The 25689-nt window shown below is 37.4% G+C and overlaps 1 long non-coding RNA gene, 1 other non-coding gene and 1 pseudogene across 8 annotated transcripts; all 3 read right to left on the bottom strand.

Annotated features, from left to right (window-relative positions):
* Positions 1-5818: 5818 nt before the first annotated feature.
* On the bottom strand, positions 5819-11033 carry LOC131660452 (uncharacterized). 7 transcript variants are annotated; one of them, XR_009300864.1, is made up of 6 exons: positions 8881-11033; positions 8301-8399; positions 7866-8098; positions 7178-7388; positions 6522-6618; positions 5819-5870 (listed from the first exon to the last, which is right to left on the bottom strand). It is a non-coding gene; the product is annotated as an uncharacterized LOC131660452 (long non-coding RNA). The 7 variants fall into 7 exon arrangements; XR_009300862.1 differs by having other exon boundaries at positions 5837-5887; positions 7866-8168; XR_009300861.1 differs by having other exon boundaries at positions 5837-5887.
* Positions 10789-10891, bottom strand: LOC131593669 (U6 spliceosomal RNA). Its single transcript, XR_009281057.1, has one exon. It is a non-coding gene; the product is annotated as a U6 spliceosomal RNA (small nuclear RNA).
* A 1066-nt stretch (positions 11034-12099) lies between the features above and the next one.
* Positions 12100-12210, bottom strand: LOC131593676 (U6 spliceosomal RNA; annotated as a pseudogene).
* Between the last annotated feature and the right edge of the window lie 13479 nt (positions 12211-25689).

Below are 25689 nucleotides of genomic sequence, written 5' to 3'. Positions count from 1 at the left end.
GCCCGATATTATCCTCCTTCAAACCAGGGTTTAGAAGCCTCAGTTGACGGACATCACGCTCGAAACCGACTTCAGCCATGTCAGCCAAGCTTATCTTCAGGCTATCTATCTTATCCACAAATTCAGCCCTAGTCTGCAGAGCGGCCACATCCGACGACTCGTCAGCCGAGGGAGCCCACTCAAGCTGAAGGTCGGCGAGCTTTTTCTTTTCCGCCGCAATCTCCCCGTCCTTCTGCTTGAGAACCGCGTCTATCTTTCTCTTCAACTCCTTGCGATCAGTCTCCAGGGTCTTCACCCTATCCTCGGCAGTCTTCTTTGCCGCCTCCGCCTCCTTCAGGGCCTCGGACGAGCCCGAGCCACCATTGGCTAACACTTGGGCCATCCCCAAAACCCTCATCACGGCGGCACCGTCACGCGCCAGCTGTTTCTGAAGGGACGGAGGGCCCATCTCACAGATCCGACGAGCTTCATCAGGGGAAGTAACCAGGGGAAACTTCTCAAAATAACTTCCATCCTTGTAGCAAGGAGGCAATGCAAAACCACGCTCGGGACCTAAGCTCGACGGCTCATGACGTCCCCCCTCGGTAACACGAGGTCTCTTGGGACCCCTCTCGTCCTCCTTCATCCGAGGAGAACCTGCAGAGGCCGAGTTCTCTGCAGCACCAGTCCCCCGATTCTTCTTCTTCTGATTCCTCTTTGCATCCAGGGCCATCTTCAGGACTGGGTCCTCCTTCTCCGGCATGGCATCTGCAAAGAAAAAATAAAAGGAGTTAGCGAAAACACAAGACAGAAAAGGGAAAGCAGGGTGCATAGGCACGACCTAACAACGCCCGAGTCTCCTCGGGAGTCTGACAAGATAGCAAAGCCTTGGTATTAATAGGCCGCTGCTCCACGACCGGCACACCATTCTCGTCCAATACGGGACTCCCATTCCTCGTCACCCACCGGGACATGGTAAAGTTGTCTACGTATTTGCATAGGACCGAGTAGGACTCTGCGTCTTGCTCGTCCAGGTCCCCATCTTCCCAAACGTAATGTTTAGGGGGAGACGAGAAGTGACCTTTCCACCAGAAAAACGGGAACCTCGTACAGAATTCCCTTGCTACCTGCCCGTCCTCACCCCTCACTAACTCCCCGTCGGCATCACGAAGGACCACGGAATCCGACACATCGTAGTAAGTCGTCGGGCTGAGCGGACGAACGACAAAGTATCGGTCCTTGAAACCTTTCACAGAGTCAGTGTACATCCCGAAGAGCTTCCGCTCGGCATTTTTGAACGAGACCCAACCATATCGCCCGTCTGCCGCCTGCCTTTGAACACGAAAACACCGGCCGAACAATGCGGTCGTGGCACCAATACCCAAATAATCACAGACAATCTCGAATGCTCGCATAAAAGCAAAAGCATTGGGATGCAATTGGGACGGCGCCAAATTTAGAAACGCCATCATCGATTTTTGAAAGTCGGAGAAGGGCAGTCGGAAGCCGAGCTCCTTGAACACATACTCGTACATCGCGAAGCCATCCCCGTTGAACCGAGAGCATATGCGCTCGTCCTGAGACGGGCACGTCACTTGGTAATTCGGCGCTTCGCCCTCTCTCAAAACCTCGATTTTTATAAAGGCCCCGTCTAGAGACTCAGTGTATCGGGAAGTGACTGTTAAGGCTTCCTCGGCTATCCAGTCTGCAGCAACCGTGCAGTCGTAACTAAACAAGGGCATTGGGGAGACCCCTCCCTCGGCGTCCGGGCCGGGAGAATCAACATGGTCGTCGTCGGCCAGAGAGGGCGCATTTTGATCCTCGATGATCTCGACGTCTGAACTTGTGGCCGTTGAGGCGTCCGACTCGCTACTCCACGACGAATCAGATCCCGAGCTGGACTACGAGCTAGCGCTCGAATCAGATTCACCTGCACGCAGAAGGGAGAAAGTGAATTCGACAGTTCATCAAATCCACCCTTCCACCGCAATGCAAGCGAAAGGGTAGAGCAGGAGCGGCGGAGCCCCCAGCTAAACCCCCATCGAGGAAAGACGCCCGTCAGCCGAGGACTCGCAAATGACGTGACACGACAACGAAAAATCGTATCCGAACAGGCACAACGGTCCAACGCCTACGTCATCTGGTCCACCGACCCACGCTAACCCCCGGGCATCGCCTGGATAACCCAGGGAGGAAGCAACGACCTCTCGTCGGACCCGGCCTACGTTTAAAGCGCACAAACCCTAAGGAAAATAAAGCAACGAAGAGGGAAGCGGACTTACGTGAAGACATGATGATGATAACCGGATGAGCTTCTCGGTAGACGAACGGTACGGTGAACAATCTGGAAGAGTATCTTCCGAGGAACGCCTGTCTGATGCCGAGCAAGAAAACAGAGAGAGTGAAACTTCCAAATGAGAGGATTCGCCCCCTTTTATAGGAAAAGGGCTCGGAAGGCGAAGCGTCGCTTCTCCTGACAAGCGCCGTCTCCTAGACCCTAGGCCATTATTACTTGTGCCACGTCAGCGCGTGTCACCCACGCGCGACGTTTCGTCCCTCCACAGGCTGTTCCTCCGAGCACATCTGGCCGACGAGGAGCCATCTCATCGAGCATCTCCCCGCCCCGAGCATCAGGTAAAGTCACAGCTTCTTGACCAGAAGACTCCGACTTGGGGGGCTCCTGTTCTGGACTGGGCCAAGGTTAGGCCCACTATGATTTTCGGCCCAATAAACCTCAGAGGCCCACGTCCCTCTGCGGCCCTCCTACGCAGATAGGATGCCCACCTTAGACATGCTCGGCTGCCCTATATCCCCGAGCATGTGACACCAACATGCTCGGCACTGACGAGCCCGCGAACACCTTCGTTGCCGAGGACTCTGCTCCGCGCAGGGTTCCTTCATATTCAACCCTCCGAACAACTCGGATTCCACGTGGCTCCTGAAAGACCGCGTCTCCCTAGAACTTCGGAGCGGTTAACCAGGACAGAGGGCATACACGCACCTCCGATATTTCCGCTCAGGAAACCTGGCAGTCTCCTAGTTGGGCTTGGGAATCCAACCCAATAGCGAGATCATGGCCCAGCGCTGGGGGCTATATATACCCTCTTTAACTAGAGGGTCAGGTATTCAATTCTTACTCACTCTTAGCTAGTACTTGCGCTCCTTTGCTCGTCAACTTACTTTGGCATTGGAGTACCTTGCAGGTACACCCCCCCTTTTTCTCCTTCCTAGAAGATCCAGTCCGAGCAGCCTACGACGATTCTTCTGATCAGGTACGATCAACAATATATATTGAATTTTAAGAATTTATATAAGGCCTATAAAATCCTCCCAAAGTCTACAGTTTCTTCCACACCATCCTTCCTTATTTTCAAAACCACCTTCTCTCCTCCTAAACTCTTGAACAGAAAATTAAGAAAGACGTTTTTACTTTTACTGTTTTAGTTAATGTTTGGCTCAATTATGGAATGAAATTTCATGTTTTGATCCATGTCACTTATCCAATCGATATATCAGCCACATTTTACGATTAGAACAACAATGTGGCAGTAGTCTGTCCATACCAAGTTGCGGCAGCTTCCAAGAAGAATGCATGGTTTATTGTTTGGATATCAAGTACTGGTAGATACCACTTGTCTTACAAAAACAAGAACAATATATTTGATGTGTTTAGAGCTTGTCTAAAATATATTAAGTAAGTTATCTCTGGTCTCTTTCATAGACTGTTTTTCTAAAATGTGTGGGGTATGTGATCTCACATTTCGTACCGTCGTCTATGAAAGCCTTCAAAACAGTACCATGTGATCATTAATGAGCCATGGCTCTCACTAACATCCATTCAATAACTCATTCACCATACAAGCAACACAAACCATTCATACCTTGAAGCATAAAATTTCAGGTGCACTTCTTTCTTCTACTACTTTTTTGACTTTATTCTATTGTGAAGAAACAAAAACAAGAATGGGTTTTCGCCTACCTAGTATTAGACGATCATCATTTAGTGCAAGCCAAGCATCTAGCAAAGAAGTGGAAGTCCCAAAAGGCTATCTCGCAGTTTACGTTGGAGAGAAAGCGAGGAGGTTTTTGATTCCAGTATCATTCTTGAACGAGCCTTTATTTCAAGAATTGCTTAGCCAAGCTGAAGAGGAATTCGGATACTGTCATCCCATGGGTGGTCTTACAATTCCTTGCAAGATAGATGTCTTCTTACATACAACTTCTCGCTTGAACAACCTATGATTAATTCATATGGCAAAAAATATCATATGAAAGTTAGTATAGAGTAGTGTAGATTGACTTGTTAAGACAATTTTTATACATTAGGAATTTCTTTGTCAATTTTGATGTTTCCTCGTAACTGGAAATATGAAACGAGAATCTAATCAAACTATATTCTTGCGAATTCATCAGTTGTTTTTTATGTCAACTTAAATATTTGCATTTCACGCACAAACAACAGCGATGCCCCAATTTAATAGATACCGTCTATTATATACAAATAATAGATATGGTAATGCAAAACTGGGATATATTACGTGGCCATACATGAGTAAACAAAACTCAAAACAACATCTTAGTCACCGATTAATTTGTATTTGTATGTTGCATGTTGTTGTGATGTTTAAAGAAGGTGGTGCAATCCACAAACACAGGGAATTTTTATGCTCTTCACATGGACTTAGTATCGAAGTTGTTGATTGTCAGAAGCATTCACTTAGTGGCAACCCTTTACTCTAAGTTCCTAGAAGCCCTCCACTATACATAAAAGTTTATATTACGTATTTATTAATCAAAAGATTATCACAATCTCCCTATATTTAATAAAAAATGCAGTTCACATGTTTTAGGAGCTAATTCCATGACTAAACAGAGTCTGAACAGAGCATATAATAAATAATATAAGCTAAAATAGAAGCTAAGCCCATCAATAATAGAGTTCAGGCTTACCACTTATTAAACCAAATATGAAAAGTCTTTTATTGCCAGTTCTTTGTGTTCAGATCAATATAAATATGTGTATGCATAAAATGGCAGTTAAACATGAATTTCAAATCAATATAAATAACATAATTCAAAGTTTTCCAGTTAATCAGAGTTGTTGTAATCAAACAACTTCTCGGGACCATTGACTTTATATTCTAAGGCCACCAAACAAACAAAACAAACATTTAATTGTCCTGCAACTTATGCTCAGTTCATTGCTCTTCCTAGATGAAGAAGCAGTTGATAGAATAGAATCATAAATAAGACATGTAAAAAAATATTGAACTTAGATACAAGGTAACTTATCTACAATTCTAGTTTCTCCTTCATCTAGGATAATTAATTGGTTTGATAATGAAAACCACTCCCTTCAATATGTTTCAAATTTTCTTTTGGGGTGTATTTTCTCCTTAAAAACTAGTAAAATAATACTGATTGGCTGAATATAATAAATAGAACATAAAGGAACCCATTCAGTTGTTGAATATAATATGTCATTATGATTAGAAATAAATAATAACAAATACTTTGTTTCTGAATTTGTCATTCAAATGGAAAATTCTAACCCATTCCAAAAGTAGGCAAAGGAAAAATCTATACAAATATAAGTTGTGACTGTTGTACAAAATGTCACTGCTAATCTAATGTCAGTCTATTGCAACTCTAGATTTATAGTCCATTGAAGCGAGAAGTAATATGCAAGAAAACATCTTCTGTGCAAGGAATTGTGAGGCCTCCCATCGGATGATCATATCCGAATTCTTCCTCTGCTTCACCCAACAAGTCTTGAAATGAAGATTGGTTCAAGTAAGACATAGGGATAACAAATCGCTTCATTTTCTCTCCAACATACACTGCAAGATAACCTTTTGGCACATTCAAAGCTTTTGGCGATGCTTGGTTACCTGTAAAAGAAGCACGTCTAATAGAAGGTAATCGGAAACCCATCTTCTAATGGTGTGAAAAACAAGCTGAGAAGTGTATCTAAATTAGTTTGCTCGAGTGGTTTGTGATGCTGTGATTGTGAAGGAAGATGGTGCATTTATAGTTTCCAATAGTAACTTGAAATCCATTTGTTTGAGAAATTATTGTTAAAGTGGTGGGGCCCATGAGACAATAGATCACATGGTGCTGTTTTAGATGCCTCTACCAAGGATCAATAAATTCAACAAGAGTGCAAACCGTAACCACTGAAAATCAAATGAGATGTTTGTGCTTGTTAAACTCAAAACTTGTACAATTCCTACTCATTCCTTTTCAAACATGCATCAGACATGGCACATGTTCTCTTCATATTGACAACACAACTTAATGTTGATATATGATCTGTACAATTTTGAGAATATCAGTCATACACACTTTATGAATTGCACATATTTATTGTTCTTGAAAGACCTAGTTGGAGATAATCAGACTATGGTTCACAACAGATCACATGCTACTGTCTAGAGATCTTTCTCAAAGATTTGAATAATTGCTTAAGGATTTAGAGAGTAATCACATGTATGTCCCACATTCACAAAATGAAATTAGACTACATAGATAAGAAAACTTACTAATTTTTAAGCCAGTGCATTGACATGATTCTCATGTTTTCAGCATGCCTGCATTCCTCTGACCTCATATTATAGCAATAGCTTGTCCAGAGAAAGGCTGTGTTAATCAAATTTAAAATTTCATCCAAATCAGTTTTTTACTTGTGTTGAACGCGAATATACAGCCAGATTATACGATACGGTTACATCAAAATGTGGCAGCAGTCTGTCCATATAAAGTTGCATAATTTTTCAAGAAGATTTCATTGTTTATTGATTGGATTTAAAGTACTACTGGTAAACATCACTTGTCTTATAAAGACCAGAACAAAATATTTGATGTGTTTAGAGCTTGTCTATAATATATTAAGTTAGCTATCTCTAGTCTTTTTCCAAAAGGTGGGGCATGTAATCTCACGTTTCATACAGTCCTCTATGAAATCCCTTCAAGACAGTGCCATGTGATCATTAATGAGCCATGGCTCCACAGAACCACATTCAATAACTCATTCACCATACAATTGGTTTTGTATATATATATCCATCATTGAGTTTACCCGTAACACAAACCATTCATACTTTGAAGAATCAAAAATCAAGTTCACTTCTTTCTTCTACTACTTCTTTGAGATCATTCTATTGTCAATAAACCAAAACAAGAATGGGTTTTCGCTTACCTGGTATTAGACGATCATCATTTAGTGCAAGCCAGTCATCTAGCAAAGAAGGGGAAGTCCCAAAAGGCTATCTTGTAGTGTATGTTGGAGAGAAGGCGAGGAGGTTCTTGATTCCAATATCATTTTTAAACGAGCCTTTATTTCAAGAATTGCTTAGTCAAGCTGAAGAGGAATTCGGTTACCGTCATCCAATGGGCGGTCTGACGATTCCCTGCAAGGAAGATGTCTTCTTACATACAGCATCTCGGATAAACGGTCTATAAGTAATTCATACTGAATATAAAAGTTAAATTTGTATTATAACATAGAACAGTGTAGGGTTGACTAGTTGAGACAATTTTTGTACATGACGAATTTTGTAATGTTTCATCTTAAATGGAAATCTGAAATGAGAATATCATCAAACTATATTCTTGTGAATTCAATTCATACGTTGTTTATTGTGTCGTCTTAAATACTTTCATTACATGCACAAACACAAGCCATATATCAATTTTATGGATATGGACTATTATACTCTAATAGCAAAAGTGGTATAAATTACCACGCCATACATGATACAACAAAACTCAAAATAAAACCTCTTTAAAGGAAAAACCTTTCTTAAACCTACAAAAATATTTAACTTGATTGTCACATGATAGAATTTTGGAAGCAAGTCAGTAGAACTAAAAAACTAAAAACATACCAATAACTGATCACATAATATGTTGCATTTTCTAGTGATGCTTGAAGAAGGTGGTAAGGACCGCGATCACAAAGACTTCTCGTGCTCTTCACATGGACCTATCGCCGAAGTTGTTGTCCGAAAACGTGCAATGGGTGGCAACCTTTAACTCTAAGTTCCTAGTAGCCCTCCACTACTCTCATAAAAGTGTACTATATTTGTATTGTGTTAATCAAAAGATTATCACAACCTCCCTACATTTAGTTCATCAGTAGAAGAGTGAACATGATGGGTATTTTGAGATTGACCCCATTGTGGAAGTGCCTAAAAATTAAAGAACTCCAAGCATTTACTAAACAGTGGTAAAAGCTCCCAGTGAGAAGCACTTTACTCGACATGCATTTCAAGAGAAATTCTCAAAAGATAAATTATGAACAAGCATGCAATGGTACTAACAATTACTGTCATCTAACGGAAGGTCTACATATGATTCCTTGCGACGAAAAAGATATGTTTTTACAGCTTCTCGCTTAAATGGCCTATAATTAACGCATACTGCAAAAAAAAAAAAAAAAAACATTTGAAAGTCTATCATAGCAAGATAGGATTGACTATAGTTGAGACAACTTTTGCACATCATGAATTTCTTTTGTTAATTTTGATGCTTCCTCTTAAGTGAAATGGGAAGCCTACCAGACTATACTCTTTTGAATTTATCTGTTGTTTTTTGTATCATCCTAAAGGTTTCCTTTGCAGGCACAAACACAAGGCCATGCACCAATTTTATGGAAACTGACTATTCTTACATAGTAGATATGGTAATGCAAGGCTGCTGGTTATTCTATTGGATACATTGCGAGGCCATACAACAAAGCTCAAAAGAGAAAAAAAAAATCTCTAAATAAAAACCATAACCTATAAAAAAATTCAGCTTGTTTTACACAAGATAGAATTTTGAAGCAAGTGGGTAGCATTGAAATGAAATGAAGACAAGAATAAACCAATAATTGAAGAAGGCGGTGGTGACGATAATCACATGAACTACCGGCGCTCTTCCTATGGATTGGTGAGGTCATAGTTGTTATCCTATAACCAACGGCGGCGGCAACCCTTTACTTCGAATTCACCTCAACTGTTCGTAAAATTGGATGTTAGTTAAGAGTCATATAGTCATCACAGTTGTTAAAGCTAGAAAGTCATCCGAGCTACACCATCACCTCTTGCCTACATATGTATGTTTATAAGTTTTAAATGGAGGAGAGCTTTGACTAGTTTGACTGACAGTTAAAAGATAGTTTGGCTGCGAAGCTTAAGACTGTTGAACTTAAAAAATATCCATCCAAGTATGTCTGCTACTTGTGGGTTCAAAGTCAAACAAGTACTACTAATATATTTGGACTGTTGACCAAGCCAATGATGAAAGTTCCCTGTTGCCTCCCTACAATTATGATGGATTGATTTGAACCCAACTAAGCATTATCTATATACATTAGAATTCATACAACAGCAGAATTTATTTGTCGGCACTGAGTGGGTGTTATCAATATGAAGAAAACATGTGAGATGTCTAACGCGTGTCTAGAAAAATAAGATAATAAATCAAAGCATTAAGTTTATCTACCGGCCATCTCATTTGACTCTGAATTGGGCTATCTATGTACTGGGCTTTCATTGAGAAGGTGGGGCCTTGACCGTCCAAGACAATAGCATGTGGTGACCCCTCATCTTAAGGACCCCATCCTTTAACAAGAATAGTTTATCAAAGAAATGGATTTGAAGAAACTCTTGAAGACTATAAATACACTATCTTCCTTCACAACCAACCATCAGAGCCGATTCACATAGTCAAGCATAAAAAATAAGATAAATTTGAAAGCTTTAGCTTGTTATTTGAAAGATTTGAGATGGGTTTCCGTTTACCTGCAGCTATGAGACGGGCATCATTTAGCAATGGCCAAACATCATCAAAAGTGCCAAAGGGATGTCTTGCGGTGTACGTTGGTGAGGAAAAGAAGCGGTTTGTGATTCCCACGTCATACTTGAACCAACCATCATTTCTAAACTTGTTGAGTGAAGCAGAGGAAGAATTCGGATATGATCATCAAATGGGTGGGCTCACAATTCCTAAACTTGTTGAGTGAAGCAGAGGAAGAATTCGGATATGATCATCAAATGGGTGGGCTCACAATTCCTTGCACGGAACACGTTTTCTTGGATGTTACTAGTTGCTTGAATGGTCTATAAATCTGCAACTGAAAAAGACTAACATAGATTAGTATTGACATTTGGTAGAATATAGGCAGGCATGTTGTAAATATTTTTTCGTTTTCCCTTTGAATGGGAAAATGGGTGAAAATTGTGTATAGGAATGAATGAATGAGATAGAAACACAAATTGGCAATCTATTATTTGATGTTTTTGCTATGACAGAATTGAATTGAAAGCTATGATGTTATAATCTATATGGTGAATTTGATGTTTTTGCTATGACAGAATTGAATTGAAAGCTATGATGTTATAATCTATATGGTGAATTTGATGTTTTCACAATCACAGAATTCAATTGAAAGGTATGATGTTTATCTATATGGTGAAGCATTTGATTAGACAGATGAGCGAAATGAAAGTAATTTAAGTCAAGAAAAATAACCAAAATTCAACTATACATAATAATAATAATACATGGTTGAAAATCAGTAGGAGACACCCCCAATTTCAAAATCGTGATGAACAACCCATAACTGCTTTGAAAGAAAAACAAAACCCTAAACGCAAAATCAAAGAGAAAACGAACAAAACCTCAACGCACAATCAAAGAGAAATCGAACAAAACCCTAAACCTAAACGCAAAATCAAAGAAAAAACGAACAAAACGTAAACGCAAAAAAAATCAGAGAGAAGAGGAACGTAGAAACCCTAATAATTTCGGGGAAGAAAATGACAAAAAAATTTGGACCATTTCTCGATTTGTGCGTGTCATCCTTGCGCAGGGGCCATGCTAATCTTCTCTGTATCGTTCCAATTTTATCGGATGTCCCCGAAGGGACAAGCTTAGGGTGAGTGACTGTGCTATATAAACAAAATACAAATAAACAATGCAAGCGATGTGGGACTAAAAGCAAGTAACATAACACAACACAGTTAGTTCTCCTAGCTCTCTCAAACTCGCTTATTATTTCTCTTCTTCAATTAATCTGCATCTATGTTTAATTCATTATGTTGCCTCAACTTCACTTAATTAGTACTAATTAATTATATTATCATACTTAATTCTACACATTACAGTCAAGAAACTTCTTCATGGAGTTCAAGCTGCTGCATGCATATATACTACTAATATTTTTGCCATCGTGGCGTTTTATTTTCTTATAACATAATAATCTATGTTTAGTAAGAAAACTAATTAATCATCTTATTATTACCTATTCTTTATTTGATTAATACTATTATTATCACTTATTGGCGATTAACTATATTATGAGTTATTTTTTACTCATTAATCGATCAGCCATTATAGATTTTTCGTTAAATAATCGATTTCATATTCTTCATTAATAAATTTTTCTAACACTTAGTGAATTATTTTATTTAACTTTAACTAATTGATTTCTAAAAGCCTCTTAATTATTTTCAATTTTTAATTTGTATACTTAATTATATTATCTACTCAATTTATTCTTTTCCAAATTAATCACTCAATTGAAAAATATATAAAAATTATATTATACAAAAATAATTACATGTACCTTAAAGTCCGATAAATAAAAGAGTGACAAGAATATGGTGAAACAACACTTCAAGATATGGTATCAAATTATCATAGTATAATCAAAGTCTCACATTTTTGTGGTTTAACATTTAAACTAAGATATATCTAATCAAAGTGTTTTCATTCTTCATCATCGATAGGATGCCACAACACGCATAAACTTCTTCTATTATCATAGTGTTGCATCATTTCACCTGTTGTTTTTATTGATGATTTACCATGGTTCAACGTTTGAACTTCTTCTATTATCGCAACAAGTCTTCCTTTATTTCTTAAAACATTTACATTTTTATACTTGTATCAGTGCAAAGGGCCCGTTGGAGGTGATACCAATGTTATCTCCGGATATGTAATGTAGCATGCCGCCCTTTGTAAGCTTCTTGGGTGCCCACTATTATCTCAGTGCAAAGTGTTGTCACTCACTGTACTTTTAGCAAGTACAATATGCGCCCGCCGTAGGGCCTGGTAAAACTGACATGGGCCGCACTCATCGTCATTCTCTACTCGATTTGTGTGTGTCATCCTTGCGCAGGGCCATGCTAGTCTTCTCTGTATCGTTCCAATTTTACGCCAACACTTCTTTGCATCCTCACAAAGATTACACTTCTTATGTGCGAGGTAAACGTATTGATTATCGTCCTTTTGTACTTAATCATTTGCTTCATCTCCTACCACTAAGTAGGTGTAGCATTCAACATAAAAGGGGTATTAGTATGACCGAGCAAATGTGTAAGGTGATGAAAAATGAGTTTTGTCAACCTGAGGCTAAGTGGGTGATTGTGAAGGGTTAGCCATTGAGACTATGCACTAGATAGATGCGCCACATACAAAAAGCATGGGCATCTTTTATTGTTCAAACTTTAGAATATGCATCTAACCCATCAGAACTTGTTATGAAAAGGTGTATGGCTCTGATGGCAATTCTGAATCACGATCCAATTGATGTTGGGATATTAATTGTTGAAAATATAAAATACATAGTTGATGCACCGCAATGAGCTTGTGGGCATTTTTGTGTTATTAATGAATTGTGCAGGTTAGCTGGAGTTCAAAGCCACCAAGATGATAAGATGGTCACTTTTGTTAAAACATATGCAATTTTGATAATCAATTTTGCAGTAGATTTACTCAATTCTCCATTTTCTTACTTTGTTCATTAAGAAAGTTAAAGTTAATTTCTATGTACTTGCTTTTCATTAGGGGTGGCGAAACGGGTCTCCCGCCACGCCTTATGTCTTCCAAAAAAAGGGCGGGGCAGGGAAGCCCGCCAAGTCAAAATAGGCCTAAAAATCAAGCCTACCCCGCCAAGGTGGCGGGTTGGAGGGCGGCGGGCTAGTCCGCCTAATTTTTTATTAATTTATTTTTATATTTTTTAATGGTTTAATAGACTTTTTTACCTTTCAATTAAATTTTTCACTTATTTTTTAAAATAATTTTTCATAAAACATCTCTTTAACAAATTTTACTTAAAAAATGTTGCATATATTTACAAATAAATGTATAAATTAAACCATCAAGAATTAGAATTACTAGAATTAAATGAAAAAATGGCGGACTTAAGGCGCGATAGGCTGGACAAATAGGCGAGGCGGGCTTTGGCAGGTTGTGAGTTTTTGCGGGACAAGAATTGGCAAGAGGGAGGTTTTGGCGGGACGTGCTTTGGTGTGCGGCAGACCTAAAATTCCAACCCAACCTGCCATTTTATGGCGGGTGCACTGGCGGGCCACAACCCGTTTTTCCACAGCTACTTCTCATGACATATGTGATTGTTTGCAAGGTTGATAAAATCAATCATTATCTATCATGAACTCCTCATCTTCTTCCTTGTCAATCTTCATTTCACACAACAATGAATGCAACCAGTAAGTTTGACAGATTTAATTGCAAGTTGAGACACATTGACAGGTTGTATTGCAAACTGAGATGTATTCTGACTCATTTGATGACAACGCTGCAACAATTTTCTCCTTAGAACACCGTGAAATTAGAGAACTGGAAAATTTTGAACACATATCAAATTATACTTCTTCTTTCATCTTTGTCACCATACTAGTATGAATTAAAATAAGTCAAGAAGGTTGCTTTTATGCCTTATGTATTTTCAGTTAAAACATCAAAATCAATTATGTCTTGGAGGTATCTCACCATTATCTTCATAACTTTCATATGTTACAATTTAGGTCCCGCATAAATCTACTTACAATTTCTACAATGAAGCAAAATGCATGTCTTGAGTTGCTAGCACGCCACCAATATCTTACCATCTACTTTTACAAATTATTATTTAATACTTTTCCCTTTTCATATTTCCTCACTTAGGATTCGACCTCCGTAGAAGTACAAGTTAAATTACACTTCAACATCAAAGGCCCTACCTGTGAGTGCGGTTTGAACTATTGATATACGTAGGATATTGGCTATGTACTTCTTATTATGAATCACCATCACTCTTCTAGTTTTAACAAACTCAAGGCCAATGAAGTATAATCCTCCTCAATATGTCATATCAAACTCAATTTTTTATAATCAACTTTGTAGTAGATTTACGCAATTCTCCATTTACTTACCTTGGTCATTAAGAAAGTCAAATTTAATCTCTATATACTTGCTTATCATGACATATGTGATCGCTTGCAAAGGTTGGAAGAGTATGTTCTTGGCATGACAAATTGGGCCACTGAAATTTCACCCAATTTTTATGCTGAACCACCAAGATTTAGACCGAGACGTCATGCTTTCTATAATAAGCATCAAGATCATAAGTCAGTTCAAAGCTTACAGGAGAGTTTTATAATTGGAGAAGACGTGAGACATACTTTAGAGAGCAAGACCAAGCCTTGACACACCGAAGAGCTGAGATGAGGACAACTTAGATCAGACAAGACCAAGAATTCAGGGATACCATGGAGAATGTGCAAAACTACTTCAACTCCGACATCATATGACTCAGGAGTTTCTTATTTTTTTAGTTTTTGTTTTATTTCCCTTATTTTACTTTGATCCAAGCATGAGTAGTAGCTAGATTTTAATAATACTCTTCCCCTTTTATACTATTTCTCTATGATTTACTTAGTGAACAAGTTTGTTGATGCTATTTCTTTAAGTTATAATTTTCTACCTTACCGATGACACTATAAAAAAGAAGGAAAAAAAGAGGTCACTAGAAAAGATTGAACGAAAGAAGGTCAACATAGAAGTTTCAATTGCGAATTGTCATGTTATGAAGAAAAGAGAACGCCAACTGACTTGTACTCAATCTCTAGATACCTCAACTAGTAAGATTTGAGCCAAAAAATTCTATTGTTTACTTTTGCTTCTTATGAGGGAAACAGTACACTAGTTAATTTCTAGAATTTTCATTATGTCTACTTAGTCTATTGGTCTGATAAATACACACTGAGGTAGTTGTTTGTGAATACTTTGAGTCTTTTAATGGGTGCTAATCCGCAAGTGCACAGACTTATCACTGTAGTTATAAAAAATTGTTGATCCCATGAGGACTTAATAATCAACCTCGTCGTTATCTATAGACGCTTTGTAAATCTAAGGGTAATTAATATTTGTGGGCAAAAAGAGAACTTAAAACTAAAGTTAAAGCTATAATCGGGCTTTAAGAATATATTAATTAAGGAAGACCGAAATATAATTGCCAATTATTCCTCTGAGACTCAATAAATTACTGGCATAGGTTGTATTTACAAATCATTTTAAGAAAAAAGATATTAATTTAAAAACATTAGTCTCAGTTGTCATTCTGTTTACCTCTGCTATATTTTAAGACACGGGGATTTTACTCTCGTTCACCCATTTAAGTTAAGGACTACTCTTTGAAAACCAAACAAATCCTAGTTAATTCTAAAGTGTTGCTCGCTGTATTTAGAAATTAATGTCCTATTTTTACTAACTAGTACAAGCCTCATGCTCTCGCTCTATTGGTTTGAAACATTGTGTTTTCGCCGTCACATAAAACCTTATGGAAAATATTCAATTAAAAAGAACCAGAAAGATAGTTTAAAAATAAAGTTTTATGCCAATTTAATACTGAGTCCCGTCAGAATGGCAGTCCTCGCATACCAGACTTAAAGGGTTTAGCCGGACATGATTTCGGAAATAAACTTTAAGCTATAGTTATTAATGAAAGGCATAAACATAATAAGGTTTTTGAAAAGTTTTATTGCAATCATAAACAAAATAGTAAACAGCGGCAACCTACGCATATATATAATTACAACAGGAATAAATAATAAAAGCGATAAATAAGAACCTGTAGTAAAAATCGAAAATAAAAATTGAATTGTTGCGGGAAAGTAAACTTCGAGTACATGAAGGAACTTGAAAATAAAACTCTAAAATGAATGCAAGATTGATCCATATAGGCCTAAAAGACTAATGTTGTGATAGCTCCCCAATGTGAGAAACAATCACTTTTACAAGTGATTTTTTGCCTAAAACTATGAAAAGAATGATAGCTCAAAAGTGCACCATAATATGATAAAGCTTCGACCATTTTTTCCAATTCAAAGTCGCAATATACAGTAGTTTGGCATCAGAATTCGTCCCTTAAAATCACGTAATTTTTGGAGAAAATATAGGGAAAAGTGGGGTAAAGACTTAGCCAAGTTTGTTGTTATTTTTCTACAAACTGGGTCAATGATGGTCGACACCATCCCATGGAGGTCACCATGGATTAAAATGTGGATGATGTGGAAAGGGATGTGCATGACGGACGCCACCACCCCATGGCGGTCACCATGTATCAGAAAACTAGAATTCTTCTTTTTCTTGCATTTTTCTTCGGTTTCTCGCACGAACGGTCTCCTTAGCCAACTACCTGAAACAAATAAATAAAACCAGCATAATACGATAAAATGACAAAGAAACAGTAATAAAACAAACTTAAAACAATGTGTATTGAGTCATAAAATTAGGTATAAAACGTGTTCATCAAACTCCTCCATGCTTGAACCTTTGTTTGTCCTCAAGCCAAATGTTTACTGATAAGAAGAACAACAGTAGCAAAATTATTTTAGGCCATAAACTACTTCGGTACGGTCGTGTCGATGGGTACTAAATCGAAAACTAAGGATATCGTAATAACACATTCCACTTTTGTGATCTTAAATCTCCTTTTATACAAACCAAATTGCATCATGTCATAATGCTTAGGCCTAGTTTACTCATCCATTTTTCATCCAGGCGCAATCACATTAAGCCTGTTATATATACACACTCATAGTAAGGCAACCAATTTATGATTCTGATCCTTTTTAGCATGAGGTTCTGGTAATTAACTGCCATAGCCCCTCATTTACTCAATTGTAGTTGTGGGGGATCATATCGTAATCCGCCCTACCAAATTCAGCACGAGAAACCTCTGAACCAACCAACAACGGGTGTTATTATTGTGTTTTTGCAGGTTTCATAACCGTTGGGTTAAGCGATCGGGTGAGGGTCGCCCAAATTAAAATGCACGTTCCCTATTTTTCAATTAATTTATTTCAAAACTAGGATCATCCACTTATTTTCATCGACTTCACTACGTAGAGTATGCGTAAGATGGTGTTGGCTGATAAGATAAACTACTTAAGGACTATTTGGGGTGTTTTTTTTGAGGTTGTGACATAATAAGCATATGTATTGATTTCTATAATTAGGAGATTTACTGTGTTAAAACGATACTGATCTTTTAGGATTTTTCCCAAGTCGCTACATCTTACCCTTAGCTTGTCTAATAGCCTAAAAAATCAAGATAAATGTAACACCCTTCTAAACCCCTGCGGAAATTAATAATTAAATCAGAGTAACATGCAAACCAGGGTGCCACAATTAAAATAAATCAATTATCATCCTGTTAATGTCATGCATTCACCAAGGAGCATGTCATTATAACTCATAATTCATAATATATCATGTTGACATAGCGGAATAACATCATCAAATTACATCACGTCATCGATGCATTAATCCTCAAATAAATTAAACAACAATAGAGTATCATCATAAACTCAAAACAGCGTTCCCCCAGTGTTACATCTATCAGAGCATGACCCGACGCTAACTAACACATTGACTCATGAGCTAATCCTCACCGAGTCGAAGCCGCTATCCTCAATCTGAAAAATATAATGTAAGGGTGAGTCTCATTCGCAATTAACAAATATTATTTCATTATAAATAACAACACATCAATAGTTATATTATTTACCCAATCCATCTATATTCAGATAATCCATCATCACACAAAACACACAACACCAATCATAACAATGAAGTACATTCAGTCATGTTATCAAATTCATGCATATGAATGCAACCGACTCTATGCATGTGGTACCAAACATCATCAATGGGAATAACCCACCGACCGATCTATCATCATCCAGATACGGCCCTGCCAGCACAAATTCCATACAATGGGAATTCTGCCCCTCACTGAATCCTCTCATCATCTAGGATTCAGCCCTCATCAATGTTTATGAATGCATGCAAACATATATATAAAATACTTTCATCATCACCATTCTTTGAGTAGCATCATCTATACTCATTTCATCATCATCATCATCATCATCATCATCATCATTATTAAGTATGTTTATATGTATCAGCATCATTCATCACAAATCAATCATCATCATCAAAAGTAAGAATATACATGTATTCACATCTTCCAAAACAAGTCAATCAACATTGTATAATTCTCAACAATCATCACATAGTCATGTTTTCAAACACATCTTATATTGTCACATTCCATCATATATGTCAACAATATATCATCCATCAAATGAATAAGGTATTCACATCATACTCATATCATCACATGAAATATCTCATGAGCTCTGTTACACAATCAAACAATCATCATACGAATCATGTTTAAAACATAGCATGTATTGTCATATCTCATCATATATATGTACAATTCACCATTCATCAAGAAATAAATTCATAATTCAAAATTAATTGAAAGATAAACCTCATTTTATCACTTAAACTCATATGTTATCTCATAAGGTTCATCATACTTGAAACGACACTAAAAACGGAGTTACGAATCAAAAGTTACGCATCTTTGAACTTTCGAAGAAAATCACAAAACAGAATTTTTACACACAGAAGCCATACGAGTATGGCAATTCCTATACGCGTATCACCCAAACCCATACGCGTTTCAATAATCCCATACGCGAATCAACATAACTAATGTTACACTGAAATTTCTCATACGAGTATCAAAACACCCATACGCGTATGGCCTCATCCCATACGCGTATCACCAATTCTCATACGCAAAACACCAGTTTTTCTCCAAAAATATGCAATTTCGCACCAGTCCGTTTTCCACTCGTTTTCACTCATAACAGGCTACGATTTTAAGTCTAATACACCATCTTTTCACACATTAACATATGGTATTCATCCAATTTCATCAATCTATTATCCTATGTCAGTTTTACACATTAAAACCTAATTTTCTATACAATTATTGGAAACCCATAACTCATATTCAGTGTTAATGGAAGAATGCAACAACATAACAATTGATACAATACCCACAACACAAACATCAATTAACATACAATTCTACATAGAATTCACAAAGGTATTCATCAATTATTCAACTTCCATTAAAATTATCCCAAAACCTAACTCTGACATATGATCAAATTGACCCAAACAATATCCCTAATCATGCCCTATCATTCATAACACGATAAGAGATGGTAATTGGAAGAGGCCCCCTTACCTTAGCCAAATTCTTGATCTTTGGTCTCTTCCTCTTTGTTCCTCTTTCACGTTCCTCAGCTCTTCTCTTCAACTTCTCATTTTTCACGTTCTGACTCTTTTTCCTTTCTCCCAATTCCTTATTATTTTATAAAATAACCTTTAATTAGAATAGGGCCTTTACTAATATAACACCCCCTCATTCCTTAACATCACACATGGCCCAACATCATAAACCATTCTTTTCCAATTAAATTCCACAAACCACCAATAATTCTAATTATTAATTAAATTTCCAATTAAATTAGAATTTAAAATATACGGGTGTTACAGTAAACATTATTTCCTCTTGTTTCAACATTTTCAAAATTGTATGGTATAGCTCAAGAAATGGTAGAATTAATAACAAGCATGAAACCACGCATAAAGACTCAACAACACATACAAAGACTAAACTAAAACACTAAAAGTAAGTAAAATCCTAACAAGATGCAATGCTAAGGAAAACAATAAATGTACCTAGAAAGTGATAAACAAAAGCAGTAAAATTCCTCTCCCCACTTAAACCAAACATTGTCCCCAATGTTTCGATAAAAGGTGGAAAAAAAGATAGAACCTGCGAGTGAGTATAGAGGTGGGCGACCTTATGGGAAGTTTCTCGGAAAGCGTGCGAGTGAGGTCAATGCACGCTGAAAAGACTTGTGTTGGTTTGTGGGGTGAGTCGAAAATCTCGAAGGCAATTTGTGGCATTACAAATGGCATCAGAGCCAGACCTCTCTCAGTACGATGTGGTTCGAGGACGAACCATGCGGAAGATGGTGGGCATGTAACACCCCTTGACTTGGAGCAATATTAGTACAGGTGACCTTCTGGGAAGTTTCCTAGAAAGCGTGCGAGTGAGGTCAAAGCACGCTGAAAAGTCTCGTGTTGGTTTGTGGGGTCAATCGATAATCTTGAAAATAGTTTGGGGCGTTACAAGTCACGCTCATCCTGGTAAAGTGAGTGATGAGGTGGGGGAAATTGCTCTTGATTATCGAACTTTTCATCAGTGTCCCACCTTGATTAGCCTGCCCAGGCTTCCCTTGTGCAGGGGCAACAGGGTGATACAACAACTATCCTCATCGAGTATGTTAACTAGTTGGTGGTCGGTGAGGATAAAATTTTCAACACCACGATTATTGATCATAAGGTCATACCGTCCATCATCTCTACCTCTAACTAGGTGCATAGATCTAGCAGAATCAATATCTATGAAAAGAGTCGGTATGGGTTCCATGTTCCTAAATTCATGGCTCATCCCCATTATTGGAGCTAAGGCGGTGATTATCCCTCCAATTCGGATGTTACCGCTTTCGACAATGCTTGTAAAGTGAGAGAGTAGTAATGGGGAAACATTAATAATATTATCATTCAAGGCACAATAAAGGAAAAACATCTCCATTTGGTTGACTCTTCCATTATTTTATTGGCCAAACAAAGTGTCAGCTAAAGTGCGATGAAACTACCGAATGGTCGGGTTGTAAATTTGGGTGGCCTTAAGGCCTTTGAAGGTATTAACATAATGAGTGGTGAGGCGTTCCCATAGCCTACCAACAATTTCTAACCAAGCCTCGTCAGTAGGGTGCTCACAAGGGATCCCCTCCCCATGGGGAAAATGAAGCAAATATGCAATTTCATCTTGGGTGAAATTATATCCCTGCTCAAACATACAAAATCTAACAGTGTCTATTGTGCTCTGACTGTGAGGGTGAACAGTGTAAGTGAAAGAACTCAAAAACTCTAAAGTTATCTAACAGTAAGTGGGTTAATGCAAAGAAGAAAAGTAACGTAAATTAACTTTATCAAGTAAAAGCCTAACATCAGTGAGTAAACCTAAATCATGAAGACAACATTATCGGGATACCGATTTAAAGATATTTCTCTCGCATATAGTCAGTGTCAGCGTTGAGTTTGCATATCACCGTCAGCTCCACCACAAAATTGTATGCCCATATAATACATACATTCTGTTTTTGCAAGAAATAAGAGAATTTGTGAAGTAGATGAGTGTTGGAGAGATAGATTAGAGAATGGGAGTTTGGAAGGTGAGTGAAAATTGTGTGGAATGGTAGAAATTTATAGGGGTGAAGGTGGAGTAAGAATTTAAGAGTAGTAGTTGGAAGTTGTAAATTCGAAGGAAATAAGGAGGGTTGAGAAGAGGTAAAGATTATGGGAAAATGGAGATTTAATGGAGAATTGGAAGTTGAAAATGTAGTGTTGGAATTAGATAATGTGGGGTTGGAGAGAGTGTGAGTGTGCTTGTTGTTTTCACGCCTTTTACTGGTCCGGAGGTTGTGGTGGACGCCATATGGGATGGCGAACGCCATGCCTTATCTTTTTTATTTTTTCAATTTTAAGGGTAATGGTGAATGCCACAGCCATGGTGAACACCATGAGCCTAGGTGCGCCATTTTGAACTTCAGATGGCAAAAGACTAAATTTAAAGGTTTTTAATGTATTTTTAAGGACGAGTCTTTGCGTAATGCTTCTCATAAGTGTACCTGGTCTCACAATAATCACACGACATAGTAGGAACAAATAGTAATTATGAAATTTCATGAAAAGAAAATTAGCATAAAATATAATAAAATAAAAATGGAATTAAATGAATAGAAAAATTTAAAACTGTACTAAGAAAAATGAAAAACTACAACATTAAAATATAAATCGTGGGTTGCCTCCCACGTAGCGCTATGTTTTCCGTCGATAGCTTGACAATAAAAATCAAGTCCTAATATTAGAAAGCATATGAGACCCTAATTATAAAATTGGAAAACTCCTAATTCAGAAAACGGTAAAAATGTGTCCTCCCCCACACTTGAACTGAGCAATGTCCTCGATGTCTAAGCGCATGGTATACTAGCGGTGACAATAAACTAAAAATCAGCCACGTCATCCGACACTAGCATCGACTTATTTGCAAAAAGAATAGAACTCTTGATAAATATGATTGAATTGCTCGGTTGTCACATCCATAAATCCGAAAGGATCTTGTTGAATAGTGTTAATGTCGTCTCTAAGAATGGAAAGCTCATTCCTAAGAGCATTAAATGTAGCAGTGTGGTTGACAAGAGGAGCAACATGTACAACAAATGAGAATAAAGAAGCATCAAAAAGAGGGCCAGTGTTATACTCATAGGGAAAAGGTGTCTCAAGTACAATGGGTGACTCATCTTGACCCTCCATGGCATATAGCCAGTTGTCTCAATTATGCACACTAGTCCTCTCATGGTTATGCAGAGAGAACTGGTGTACCACTTCATTATTGATTTGCATCTCATACCTATCTTGTCATAGGTTTCTTATTATACTACGGTTGAAAAAAACCTAATGTGCATAGGTCGGATGCCTCAAAGAAGTGTCAAGTGGGATAATGGAGTCATAAGACCTATTTTAGCAGTTATCATGGTAACGAGGCCTCAAAATAAGATAGGTATGTGGGTAGCACAGGAATTCATATTCAAGTTAGCAATCATAAAGGTTGCAGCATTAACATGCCTAGACTGAAATACAGAAAACATGATAAACAATTTTCTCTGGATACGCTAGTATTGTTTCCTTCCTTCCAGAAAAGGGTGTAAGCTAAGATCATGTGGAAATACCTAATAACTAGGTTATGGATACTATTAGAATACATAGCATCAGGCGAAGGGTTTGTATCTCTAGAAATGTTCTTCCAAAATTTATTAAGGTTATAGTCAAGGAAGTTATCATCAAGAACTTATGTATATACACCAGGGTCATTAGGGAATCCTAAAAGGTCAGCTATCTCACGATGGTTATACCGATAAGTATATCAAAACAGCCTAAAGGTTATTAGACCTCTATTAAACATAAGCCCGTAGTTTAGATCATAATATAGGGAGCGCGGGAACTCTAAGGTTAGGTGACAGTATGTTGAAAACCTTTTATGATAAAAGTGTCCCATCCTATTTGGTTAAACGCAAATCTGTAACTCTCCCTGATACCTAAAGTTGTCATAGTTGGACCATCATAGTATATAGTTAGTGTCATCTCACTCTAAGATAAGATTTCATATCTCCGCCTTTGGTGCCTCGTTTATGAAAAACTGTTGCGGCGTTGTCATCAAATGAGTCAGAATACATCTCAATTTGCAATACAACCTGTCAATGTGTCTCAACTTGCAATGAAATTTGTCAAACTTCCTGGTTGCATTCATTGTTGTGTGAAATGAAGATTGACAAGGAAGAAGAAGTGGATCTCATGATATATAACAATTGATTTTATCAACCTTGCAAACAATCACATATGTCATGAGAAGTAGGGGTCGCAAAACGGGTTGTGGCCCGCCCGCACACCCGTTATAAAATGGTGGGTTGGGTTGGGATTTTAGGTCCTTCATGTACTCGAAGTTTACTTTCCCGCAACAATTCAATTTTTATTTTTGATTTTTACTACAGGTTCTTATTTATCGCTTTTATTATTTATTCCTGTTGTGGTTATATATATATATATATGCGTAGGTTGCCACTGTTTACTGTTTTGTTTATGATTGCAATAAAACTTTTCAAAAACCTTATTATGTTTATGCCTTTCATTAATAACTATAACTTAAAGTTTATTTCCGAAATCATGTCCGGCTAAACCCTTTAAGTCTGGTATGCGAGGACTGCCATTCTGACGGGACTCAGTATTAAATTGGCATAAAACTTTATTTTTAAACTATCTTTCTGGTTCTTTTTAATTGAATATTTTCCATAAGGTTTTATGTGACGGCGAAAACACAATGTTTCAAACCAATAGAGCGAGAGCATGAGGCTTGTACTAGTTAGTAAAAATAGGACATTAATTTCTAAATACAGCGAGCAACACTTTAGAATTAACTAGGATTTGTTTGGTTTTCAAAGAGTAGTCCTTAACTTAAATGGGTGAACGAGAGTAAAATCCCCGTGTCTTAAAATATAGCAGAGGTCAACAGAATGACAACTGAGACTAATGTTTTTAAATTAATATCTTTTTTCTTAAAATGATTTGTAAATACAACCTATGCCAGTAATTTATTGAGTCTCAAAGGAACAATTGGCAATTATATTTCGGTCTTCCTTAATTAATATATTCTTAAAGCCCGATTATAGCTTTAACTTTAGTTTTAAGTTCTCTTTTTTCCCACAAATATTAATTACCCTTAGATTTACAAAGCGTCTATAGATAACGATGAGGTTGATTATTAAGTCCTCATGGGATCAACAATTTTTTATAACTACAGTGATAAGTCTATGCACTTGCGGATTAGCACCCATTAAAAGACTCAAAGTATTCACAAACAACTACCTCAGTGTGTATTTATCAGACCAATAGACTAAGTAGACATAATGAAAATTCTAGAAATTAACTAGTGTACTGTTTCCCTCATAAGAAGCAAAAGTAAACAATAGAATTTTTTGGCTCAAATCTTACTAGTTGAGGTATCTAGAGATTGAGTACAAGTCAGTTGGCGTTCTCTTTTCTTCATAACATGACAATTCGCAATTGAAACTTCTATGTTGACCTTCTTTCGTTCAATCTTTTCTAGTGACCTCTTTTTTTCCTTCTTTTTTATAGTGTCATCGGTAAGGTAGAAAATTATAACTTAAAGAAATAGCATCAACAAACTTGTTCACTAAGTAAATCATAGAGAAATAGTATAAAAGGGGAAGAGTATTATTAAAATCTAGCTACTACTCGTGCTTGGATCAAAGTAAAATAAGGGAAATAAAACAAAAACTAAAAAAATAAGAAACTCTTGAGTCATATGATGTCTGAGTTGAAGTAGTTTTGCACATTCTCCATGGTATCCCTGAATTCTTGGTCTTGTCTGATCTAAGTTGTCCTCATCTCAGCTCTTCGGTATGTCAGGGCTTGGTCTTGCTCTCTAAAGTATGTCTCATGTCTTCTTCAATTATAAAACTCTCCTGTAAGCTTTGAACTGACTTATGATCTTGATGCTTATTATAGAAAGCATGACGTCTCGGTCTAAATCTTGGTGGTTCAGCATAAAAGTTGGGTGAAATTTCAGTGGCCCAATTTGTCATGCCAAGAACATACTCTTCCAACCTTTGCAAGCGATCACATATGTCATGATAAGCAAGTATATAGAGATTAAATTTCACTTTCTTAATGACCAAGGTAAGTAAATGGAGAATTGCGTAAATCTACTACAAAGTTGATTATAAAAAATTGAGTTTGATATGACATATTGAGGAGGATTATACTTCATTGGCCTTGAGTTTGTTAAAACTAGAAGAGTGATGGTGATTCATAATAAGAAGTACACAGCCAATATCCTACGTATATCAATAGTTCAAACCG

The sequence above is a fragment of the Vicia villosa genome, linkage group LG3 (genome assembly GCF_029867415.1).
Source record: "Vicia villosa cultivar HV-30 ecotype Madison, WI linkage group LG3, Vvil1.0, whole genome shotgun sequence".
Taxonomy (NCBI): Eukaryota; Viridiplantae; Streptophyta; class Magnoliopsida; order Fabales; family Fabaceae; genus Vicia; species Vicia villosa.
This window is presented reverse-complemented; position numbering and strand designations above follow the sequence as displayed.